This window comes from Vicugna pacos, chromosome 3 (assembly GCF_048564905.1).
Source record: "Vicugna pacos chromosome 3, VicPac4, whole genome shotgun sequence".
Classification (NCBI taxonomy): Eukaryota; Metazoa; Chordata; class Mammalia; order Artiodactyla; family Camelidae; genus Vicugna; species Vicugna pacos.
Window position 1 is genome coordinate 75,652,977 of NC_132989.1, and position 11,403 is coordinate 75,664,379.

An 11,403-nucleotide genomic window follows, 5' to 3' on the forward strand; every position below is an offset into this window, starting at 1 on the left:
GCTGACGACATGTTACTATATATAGAAAACCCTAAAAGGTCCACAAAAAAGCTACTAGAGCTGATCGAAGAATTCAGCAAGGTAGCAGGTTACAAAATTAATGTTCAAAAATCAGTTGCCTTTCTTTACACTAACGATAAATCAACAGAAAAAGAAAGTAAAGAAACAATCCCCTTTAAAATAGCACCCAAAGTAATAAAATATCTGGGAATAAATCTAACCAAGGAGGCGAAAGAATTATACACAGAAAACTATAAACCATTGATGAAGGAAATTAAAGAAGACTTTAAAACATGGAAAGATATTCCATGCTCTTGGATTGGAAGAATCAATATTGTTAAAATGGTCACACTGCCCAAGGCAATCTACAGATTTAATGCAATCCCTATCCAATTACCCAGGACATATTTCACAGACCTAGAACAAATCATAATAAAATGTATATGGAACCATCAAAGACCTAGAATTGCTAAAGCATTACTGAAGAGAAAGAAAGAGGCTGGAGGAATAACTCTCCCAGACTTCAGACAATACTATAGAGCTACAGTCATCAAGACAGCATGGTATTGGTACCAAAACAGACATATAGACCAATGGAACAGAATAGAGAGCCCAGAAATGAACCCACAAACTTTTGGTCAACTCATCTTCGACAAAGGAGGCAAGAATATACAATGGAATAAAGACAGTCTCTTCAGCAAATGGTGTTGGGAAAACTGGACAGCAGCATGTAAAACAATGAAGCTAGAACACACCCTTACACCATATACAAAAATCAACTCAAAATGGATTAAAGACTTAAACATAAGACAAGATACAATAAACCTCCTAGAGGAAAACATAGGCAAAACATTATCTGACATACATTTCAAAAATTTTCTCCTAGAAGAAATAAAAGCAAGAATAAACAAATGGGACCTAATGAAACTTACAAGCTTCTGCAGAGCAAAGGAAATCAGAAATAAAACAAGAAGAAAACCTACGGAATGGGAGAAAATTTTTGCAAGTGAAACTGACAAAGGCTTGATCTCCAAAATATATAAGCAGCTCATACGACTCAATAAGAAAAAAATAAACAACCCAATCCAAAAATGGGCAGAAGACCTAAACAAGCAATTCTCCAAGGAAGACATACAAATGATCAAAAAACACATGAAAAAATGTTCAATATCACTAATTATCAGAGAAATGCAAATCAAAACTACAATGAGGTATCACCTCACACCAGTCAGAATGGCCATCATTCAAAAATCCAAAAATGACAAATGCTGGAAAGGCTGTGGAGAAAGGGGAACCCTCCTACACTGCTGGTGGGGATGCAGTTTGGTGCAGCCACTATGGAAAACAGTGTGGAGATTCCTCAAAAGACTAGGAATAGACTTACCATATGACCCAGGAATCCCACTCCTGGGCTTGTACCCAGAAGGAAATCTACTTCAGGACGACACCTGCACCCCAATGTTCATAGCAGCACTATTTACAATAGCCAAAACATGGAAACAACCTAAATGTCCATCAACAGGTGACTGGATAAAGAAGATGTGGTATATTTATACAATGGAATACTACTCAGCCATAAAAACCGACAACATAATGCCATTTGCAGCAACATGGATGCTCCTAAAGAATGTCATTCTAAGTGAAGTAAGCCAGAAAGAGGAGAAAAAAAAATACCATATGAGATCGCTTATATGTGGAATCTAAAAAACAAAAACAAACAAGCAAAAACAAAGCATAAATACAGGACAAAAATAGACTCATGGACAGAGAATACAGACTTGTGGTTACCAGGGGGGTAGAGGGTGGGAAGGGATAGACTGGGGTTTCAAAATTGTAGAATAGATAAACAAGATTACACTGTATAGCACAGGGAAATATACACAAAATGTTATGATAAATCACAGAGGAAAAAACGTGACAATGAGTGTGTATATGTCCATGAATGACTGAAAAATTGTGCTGAACACTGGAATTTGACACAACACTGTAAAATGATTATGAATCAATAAAAAATGTTAAAAAAATCAATAAAAAATGTTGAAAAAAAAATTCTTGTGGAAAGAGAATTTTTGTTAAATTCCTTTGTCTCCTCCTTTAGCATATAGAGAGCAATCTTGCAAGGTCCAGTTACTCGCCTTCTGTAGAACAGAGATGATATCCCAAGTACACTTGTTTAAGCCTTAACTAGAGTCAAGAGCAAAAAAAGGGTAAAGGAAAATCCCATTCCTTCATCTTCTTCCTAAAGAAAACAAAGGGAAACTTAGGTGGGGGAAAGTAGCAGTGGAATGTGCGTTTCCTGACTGCCCCTCCTGGGCTTTGTTCCTAAGGGTGGAGGCCCGTGAGGTAACACAGAAGTCAAGGTGTTCCCCTCCGGCTGCCAGACACCATCCTGAGCTGGACCCCCAGGACAGGGCGACATGGTAAGATAACTGAGAAGCCCTGAGTTTTGCTCCTTCTTGATCTCAACCCCCAGAAGTTATGGGGCAAGGCTGGGTGACCTTGCAAAGTCAGGGGAAGGTGAGGCAGGAGGGTGATGCCCCACGGCCCGAGAGAGCTATGAGCAGGGCAAATCAGCAAGGAGAAGGTGGCCCAGGCTCCACTGGGATTTCCTAAACCAGAAGAAGCCACATACTTTCCAGCTGCAGATATGAAGCCATTAAGGTGAGAGTACCCTGGGGGCAGGAGACAGTGCCAAGGAGCGGGCTGTTACAAGTCACTGCAGGCGGGCAAGCCAGAGGCCAGGGCCATTTCCTCCCAATGACCCACACACCAGATGCCACTGAAAGGAGAGAAACCTGGGGAGGAAGAGATTTTCTAAAGACTGAGCATTTTTGTTTAAGAGTCTTTGTTCTACCCAAAAAGAGTGAGTAAAAGATTGGGACAACAGAAAAACTTTAAACTGCTTTGGGCACTCTGTTAATTTCGGTTTTCCTACTAAATAGCCAGCGACAGGCACAAGAAAATGAAGCTAAATCCCAAACAAAAGTAGTTAATTTTCACTACAAAACCAAGGGGTCATGCAAGTTAAACACTCTCTGGCACACCACTGGATCCACCCGCTTTCTCCTGTGCTGCTCACAGATTTGATCCCTGTGGGCCTCGGGAAACCTCTGCCTGGGCAGCTCTGCACCCTGGCTTGTTTCTGGACTGTCGGCAGGCAGGGTGGGTATGTAAGAGAAGCAGCTTCAGGGCTAAGAATCCCCAGCACTTATTACTGTCAGAGTGGACATTCTTCTTAACCCACTCCCAGAGAAGATCAGACACAGAAAAAAATAATTCTGAAAAATTTTATTATCACATAATGAGCTGTACCTCTTCTCCCTGCCCTCAACTTTGCCATTTCTAGCCTCTTTTCACTTCTCCTTGGTTAGACTTTGGGTCTTGGCTAAACCAAGATGTTCTGGGTTTTTTGGGTTTTTTTTTTTTTCTCTTTCTCTTTTCAAACCACAGTAACTCATACAGGAGCCAAACCCCTTAACTAAAGAATAATTTATGGCAGAGTAACTAGCGTTTAAACAAAATCATTTCAGGGGTCAGAAGTTGACTCCTGAGTGAGGTATGTGGCGGCCTCCTCCCCAGGCTGGCCTCCTGGGATTATCACATTACCCCGAGGGCCTGTGCCAAGGCCAGAAACAATGCCGCCTGGATCCTCCTCATCCCCTCCACTGCCTCAGCAGCGCCTGCAGAGCATTGAGGCTCCCTGCTCTAAGGACATGGCCCTGTGGAAGGGCTTGTTTTTCACCAGTAGAAGAGTTACTGAAATGTAAGAGGTACAGTTGCCTCAGTGAAGAAAAGCCATGTTGCTTGGATAAGTGATCTTTAAGCACATCATGTGGTTCAACTGAAAGCAACAGGGCTCACCAACAATAGCTCTAAGAGGTGCTTAGCAAGGCAAGGCCCAGTCAGCACAAGACAGAAGGATGACTCATTAAAGACTCTACACAAATGCTCAGCATGTCCCGTCCATTCACATGTTACATGCAGGAGCTGTGGATAATTACACCAAATTCCACTCCTAGGTTACCTTGTCAGCTAGTCAGGTCCAAGGCCAAGGTGCCCAACCCAGGTGTGAATAATTCAGAGCTGGCATGTCACCTCGAACCATAGGACCAGAACACCAGCTGGGAAGAGCTTCTAGGGTAGGACTTACAGATCTATGTGCTGGGCTTTCCTTGAGGCAAAGATGAGCCAGGACTAGCAAAAACTCTGTTTGTTCTTTTTCTATTATGGGGAAATAGATGCTCAATAGAAAATGAGACAGTAAAGAGATCACTTCCCTGGGAGATTGGCAGTGAGTGTCAGGACATAGTGTCCGGGCACTGGCTTGAGGGAGAGTGGTTTAGGTGGAGAGGGCTGCTGCTGTGGTTGGAGAACCCACGTCCTAGTGATGGCCTGTCCTCCTCCTGCCTTTCCAGGTATGTGGACCAGAGAGAGCTGTCTGTGTCTGTATGCACAGTGCCAGTGGCTGGTGCTGCCTGATAGACAATCATGCCCACAGCCTCCAGAATCCTATGTGCCTGTGGGGAGCCTGGGATCTGTGAGCTGAGGGAGCTGATGTGTCTGCACATGGGACTCCTTGGGGATGAACTACACTGGCAGAGTGAACAGGCTCGTGAAAATCTCTGTGGTGTGGTAAACTGTGGTTTACTTGGCAAGGCTTCCCTGTATATGAACGAACTACGTAAGTATCACTCCACTCAACTCAAAAAATACTTCCAGCAGAATTTCCCAAACAGTTTACTAACAGTGCACATTTTGCATTTCAAGAGCCATCTTTCCCTTGGAAGGTTATGAGGTATATCAATAATCACTAAAAAAACAAAAAAAAGTATCACATACGCTTTCCACTGTAACTATAACTATGTAACATCTAATACTTTTATCCCAGATAAAGAAAATTAATCTAACACACTCACCTTCTATTTACTATCTTTTCAATTTCAGTGAGAAAAGAAAAGCAGAAATGGAAAACAAATTATTTTTGATTTGAGAGAATTAATATAGCTAAGCAAGTATGTCCTTCTAGACCAGTAATGATAGGCCCCTGCCTGGCTCCAACAACAGACACTGTTTCAAACGTTATGGCATTTTGCTGATGAACATGCCCCACTGAATTTCTAACCCTTCATTTTCTAAATTGTACTTTTGAAAACTTGACAAGGCTTGTTTGGTTACTGAATTATATCCTCTTCAGAATTTCTTCTTTCTGAAAGTTTTTTTTTCCCCTTAAAGGGATATTATCCCTGCTTTGTACAGCTTTCTTAATACTCAGATGTTCTCAATATACTTCACAGCTCCAACCATCCCCAATGGTTAATTTTTACAGCTAAATGATGTATGGCAGAGGCCAATTTCACAATCAGAAGGTGTTGCCTTCCTAACAATTTACTAGAGAATGAAAGGGAAGCTGATGTCAGAGCAGATCTGACTGAGGCTCTGCATTTTGGTCTGGGGCCTCCACCTCCTTGGTTTTTCTTAAAAAGGATCAAATCAGATACCAATCCAAAGGTCACACAGCCATCCTCCTGAGAATTTACTGTTTATGCTCAGGAGACAGAAAGGACCACATGGTACAGAGCCTGTTGCTTCCAACTCCCTGCTGGTCTATATAGAAATTCAACAGAAACCAACTTCCAGGACCAGGAAGGGGAAGTATTTTTTTTAATATAAAACTATCTAGTAAACATTTAGGATATGTGTCATATTTATTACCATATTCTGTATGCCACAAATCCCAAAGTTTGGTCCATATTGAGATTTTGGCTGTCATTAAGAAGACCACAACTTCCAACAGGAAAGGCCTGCCTCTTGCTTAAAAATCAGTAGATCCCAAATTTCATGACCCCTCAGTCACATTACCCTCCTAGAATTCTTAACCTGGGGTTCACTTGGATGGGGAAAAAAAATTAGTAGTGGTATCTGTGATTTAGTCAACAGTATAAATTACAGATATTTTTATGTCATGTTGTAACTCTACATGAAGAGGAATTATTCATGCTGTGTTCAAATCAGGTAATTTTTGTAAAACTCACTGATAGACATTGTTTAAAGTTTATTTATAAAAAGGCAATTTATAAAAAAGGCAATTTTATTACTGTATTACAGATTTTAAAATATTTTGGTAATTGCATGACACAAGAATCTACACATTTTACTTTATGCATTTAACTTTTTCTGAAAAAATAAGTTAACATTATTCTGAGAGAGAATCCCCAGGCATTGCCAGACTGCTGAAGGAGATGGTGGCATACATACACACAAAAGCTAAGAAATCACATACCAAGCCTACATGATGGGTGGCCCAGGTGATAAATGGAGAAAGGCTTGAAGGAAACTAGGGAAAAAGAGTACCTGCTTAGTTAGTAATGTCGGCCATGCAGGATGGGGGACTACAGGAACGTGCACTGTGTATTTGCTATTCCTAACTCCAAAACTATTGGGCAACATTTACACATTTGTGGGGGGAAAAAACAGTGAGCTGCAGCACAGTTCAGTTATCATAAGTAGATGCTAATTTCTTTCAACCACTAACTATTGTCAGACATTCTCTAGGCAAAATTAATGCAGCTAATTCCATTGTTAGGAGAGTTTTAAAACCCTACAAAATGCTTTTTTATTTTGAAGCCAATCCAGGGACAACAGTCTAAAACAATTTTTCTCCTTTCATAGAAATATATATATACATATATTTTTTTTTAAATCTCACCTAAGGCTTCAAATTGAGAAACCCTTATTTTTGGATGGGCTGCCCCCAATCTTGTTACACATATTTTTGCCATTTTGTGCTGCCAGTGACTGAAGTCTCATAGTCATTTCTAATATAAAACCTTCTCAATGTTTGTTTCAAAATCCCTATAGTGGGGAAGTCACCTATTAAATCACTCCTTTGGCAGAGAGAGCGATGGCCATGTGGTCTGGAATGGAGGACTTAGCATTCCCAAGGAGTAGTTAAGGAGAATCCAGGTAACTGAAGTAATTAGAGGCACTTGCAAATTGAAAGCATTTTTGCTACATTTCTTGACCAAGCAGAGGCCCTTTTGCTGATTTAAGAAAGAAAAAGTTGGGCACTTGAAAATGTAATATACAGAAAACCAAAAAGGTACAGGTTAGGGAGTGGTTCATACTAGAAAGGATCGTTAGGAATTGGGAGCTGGGGCTTTCAGAAACTTAAGGCCCAACGAGAAATGACTTATGAAATTTATAGCAGTATGTATCTGCATCTTATTACGTCCTTCACTCTTCTTTTCCACCTCGTACTCCTCCTCTTCTCTTGTCCCCACTATTTTCTCCTCTGAATTTCCCTCTTCCTCGTCTTTGCTTCTCCATTTCTTGCCCTCTCCCGCCCCTCTCTCCCTAATATTGTCTAGCTTTTTCTCCAATCTCCACTTCTGTTCTTTCCTCCTTTAATTTCTGTTTTTTTCTCTCCTTCCTGAAGCCCTACAAGAAAAATCCCACTTGTAAAAAGGAAGTAGTCAAAAAATCTCTCAGGTTGTAGTGTCTGCATGACGTATCATTCCCCATTCTTTTGCTTTCAAACTCCCTATGTCTTTACATGTGACGTGTCGCCTGTTAATAGCATATATTTGGGTCATGCATATGTGAGCACAAATGCATTTTAATCCATTGTAGTAATCTCTTTTAACTGGAATGTTTAGACCACTTACAGCAAATGTAATTATTGATAAAGTCAGGATTAGCTCTACAATTTTGCTATTGTTTTCAAATTATCTAATCTGCTCTTTGATCTTTTAATCTCTCGTACTTCTTCAAATTAAGGAAGTATTGTTATTATTCATTGTTATTTCTTTGATTGGCTTTTAGCTATATCTTTTTGTGTTATTTTTAATGGTTACACTGGAGGTTAAAACATGCACATACAACCTATTAGAGTTTACTCTGAATATTTTATGATTATCACAAACACTGTTTTCACCAACCCCTCTGCCTTTTACTATTGTTGTCATATATTTAACTTCTACATTTGTTTTAAACCTCACAATGCACTGTTATTTTGTTGTCCATCTTTTTTTAACTGACTTTAATGTTCCCCCACATATATATCCTATCTGGTACTTTTCCTTTCTTGAGAACATAGTTTCAAAACACACAAAGCGAAACCTGATCGAGTGCCAAGATAAATAGACAAACCCATAAATTAAGTTAAGATATTTCAATACCCTCCTTCACAGTAAATGACAAAACAAGGAGACAGAAAATCAGTAAGGATACAGAAGACTTAATAGCATCAACCTAATAACCACATATAGAACACTCCATTCAATATGCACAAGTACAGTCTTTTCAAGTGTACACAAGATATTTAATAAAATACGCATTATTTTGTGCCACAAAACAACTCTAAATAAATTTTAAAGGATTCAAGGTGTACATACTATGTACTTTGACCACAAAGGAAATGAATCAGAGATCAATAACAGAAAACTGTCTAAAATAACACATTTCTAAATAACCCATGGGCCGAATAAGAAATGAAAAGGGAAGCTAGAATGTATCTTGAACTGAAAAAGTTTATTATGCACAAAGTAAGCAGAGGAAAGGAAAAAATTTAGATCAGGACAGAAATCAATGAAATAGAAGAGAAATATAATAGAGAATATCAGTGCACCCAAAAACTGATTATTTAAGAAAGTCAATTAAATAGCTAAACCTCTATTCTACTAATCAAGCAAAAATTTGAGAAAAGATACAAGCTGCCAATATCAGGAATGGGAAAGGTGACATCATTACAGATTCTACAGAAATTAAAAGAATAATAAAGGACAATCATAAAAAAAACTTCATACCAACAAATTTGACAACTAAATAAAATGATCAAATTCCCTGAAAGACACTAAATATCAAAGCACACTCAAAAAGAAATTGAGAATATCAGTCTCAGCTTAAGCATCAGCTTAAGAAACTTAGTAATTAGGAACCTTCTTACAAAGAAAATTTCTGGGTCATGTGGCTTCACTAGTGAATTCTACAAAACACTTAGGGAATAAATAAATATCAGTTCTTCCCCAGCTCTTCTAGAAAACTGAAGAGAAGGAAACAATTCCAAACTAATTCTATGAAGCCAGAATTATCTTTATATCAAAACAAGATAGACATCACAAGAAAAGAAAACTACAAATCAATATTCCTAATGAGGATACAGGCAAAAGTTCTTAACAAAATTTTAGCTGATTGAATCTAACCACATATAAAAAGGATAATACATAATGACCAACAAGGGTTGATTCTAGCAATGCAAAGTTAGTTAATATTCAAAAATCAATCAGTTAAACTCCCAGTTGTAAAATAAATGTCATGAGGATATAATGTACAGCATGGTGACTGTAGTTAATAATACCATATTGCATGTTTGAAGGTTGTTAAGACAGTATATCTTAAAAGTCCTAATCACAAGAAAAAAGATTTTTTTAACTATGTATGCTGACAGATGTTAACTAGACTTACTGTGATCATTTTGAAATGTATACAAATATCAAATCATAATTTTGCACATTTGAAACTAATATAATGTTATATGTCAATTACACCCCAATTAAACATTTTTTAATCAAGAAAAATATCTTACTGTGATAGAAATTCAGTCTGACTACTTTTGGGAGTGAGGACATGCCTGAGTGGAAGCACAAGAGGTGTTTCTGGGAGAAGCTGGTAATGTGTGTATCTTGATCCAGGGGATTACAAAAATGCATGAATAAAAGGAAGAGAATGGTTTCAATTAAGACAATCAATAACGAAAAGTAAATGGGTGTTATTCACAGGTGAAAAACAATAAATTTATTCTGGCTCTTTTCAGAGACCATTAATTAAAAAAAATACTTTTGTATTTGATGTCACAAAAACAAACTTCTATGTAAAAAATACTCTGAATAATTGAAAAGATAAATGATACACTAGTTCTAAAAAATTTCAAGATATCTTTAATGATCTTCCTACAAGTAAATATAAAGGTGGACATAATCACAGAAAAAATAGACATTGACTGTGTCCATAAAATTCAGAAAATAAAAAATATATATAGGTCAATCAACTTATGAAAATTATGTTTATTAAAGAAGGAATTAATTATAAAACATAACAATACACCATTTCAGCATATCAAAATGCTACAGATTTTTAAAAGATAGTATATTTACAAGTAAGGGAACAAAATGGTCTCACATTGCTGATGAGAGAATAAACTGGTACAACTTTCTGGATAATAATTTGCAGAAGTCTTAAAAAGATGAAATCATTTTAATACATAAATCCTTTGTAAAGGAATTTATTCAAGAAAAAATAAATACATGCACAAATAATCACTATAGTGAAATTATTAAGTGAAAAAGATAGCAAAGGAATTTATGCAGGAAATTCCTTTTCAGAAAACTGCATTTACATGTATATAAAAATACCTGAAGAGAACAAACTAAAATGCAAATAAAGATAATACCTGGGGGAAGGGAGTATGGTTGAATTGCAATTTTGTTCAGTTTTTTCTATTTACATGTTTTAATTTAAAGAACATTTGGTTTCTTTAAAATTCTATAATGACTCAATTTATATTTTTGAAAATAATAAGTACATTTAAGTGAAATATATATAGAAAATGACTCTGAAGAAAATTACCACAATATTAACTGCAATACATAGTGCAATGATAGAATGTGGGATATTAATTCCTTTAATATTTTTTTCCTACAATGAGTATGTATTTCTTTTTATAATAAAAAAGGACTAATTTTTTTTAATAAATGAGGAATTTAGTGAAGTACCAATAGAAAGTATATAATCATAAACATGCATTTCAGTTAGGCAAAGCAAGAGAGTCCACCATGGAAAATGGTAACTAAAAATGTTCATTTAGAAATAGTTAAATTAAAAACAAATAACATAAGGACATAAATGAGGAAAAATCCATGAACAGAAAGGCCTCAATGATTCCAGTGCTGACCTACAGCATTGCTAACTGGGCTATTTCTTTGAATAATCCAATTAGGTTCAGTTAGTTGAAAATATTTAGAAGACTAAAAAAAAATCTCCAGGGTAGCAGATCAGTTTCCCTCTCAGGAGTTAAGGAGAGAGACCCTTTCATACTTTTCTTGAGGACACTAACACTTTCTTGAAACTCAGATGTCCAAGGTATCTAGACCAGAATTGTTTGGTCTTTGAGCTCCCAGGAATAATCTAATTTTGTCTACTGCACCATTTATTATTGAAATTTTTGAGACAGAATTCTGGCCATTTTATAATTAAACTGGCAAAACTAACCTAATTCTCTGGTTGTACATTGGTAAGAAAAGCCTGCAATAACTTTCTCCTGATATATCCTCAATTTTAGAACTCATTTGGAACTTGATGACACTCAGACTGAAAGACCCAATTCTCTAATTTTACTCTAATATGTGA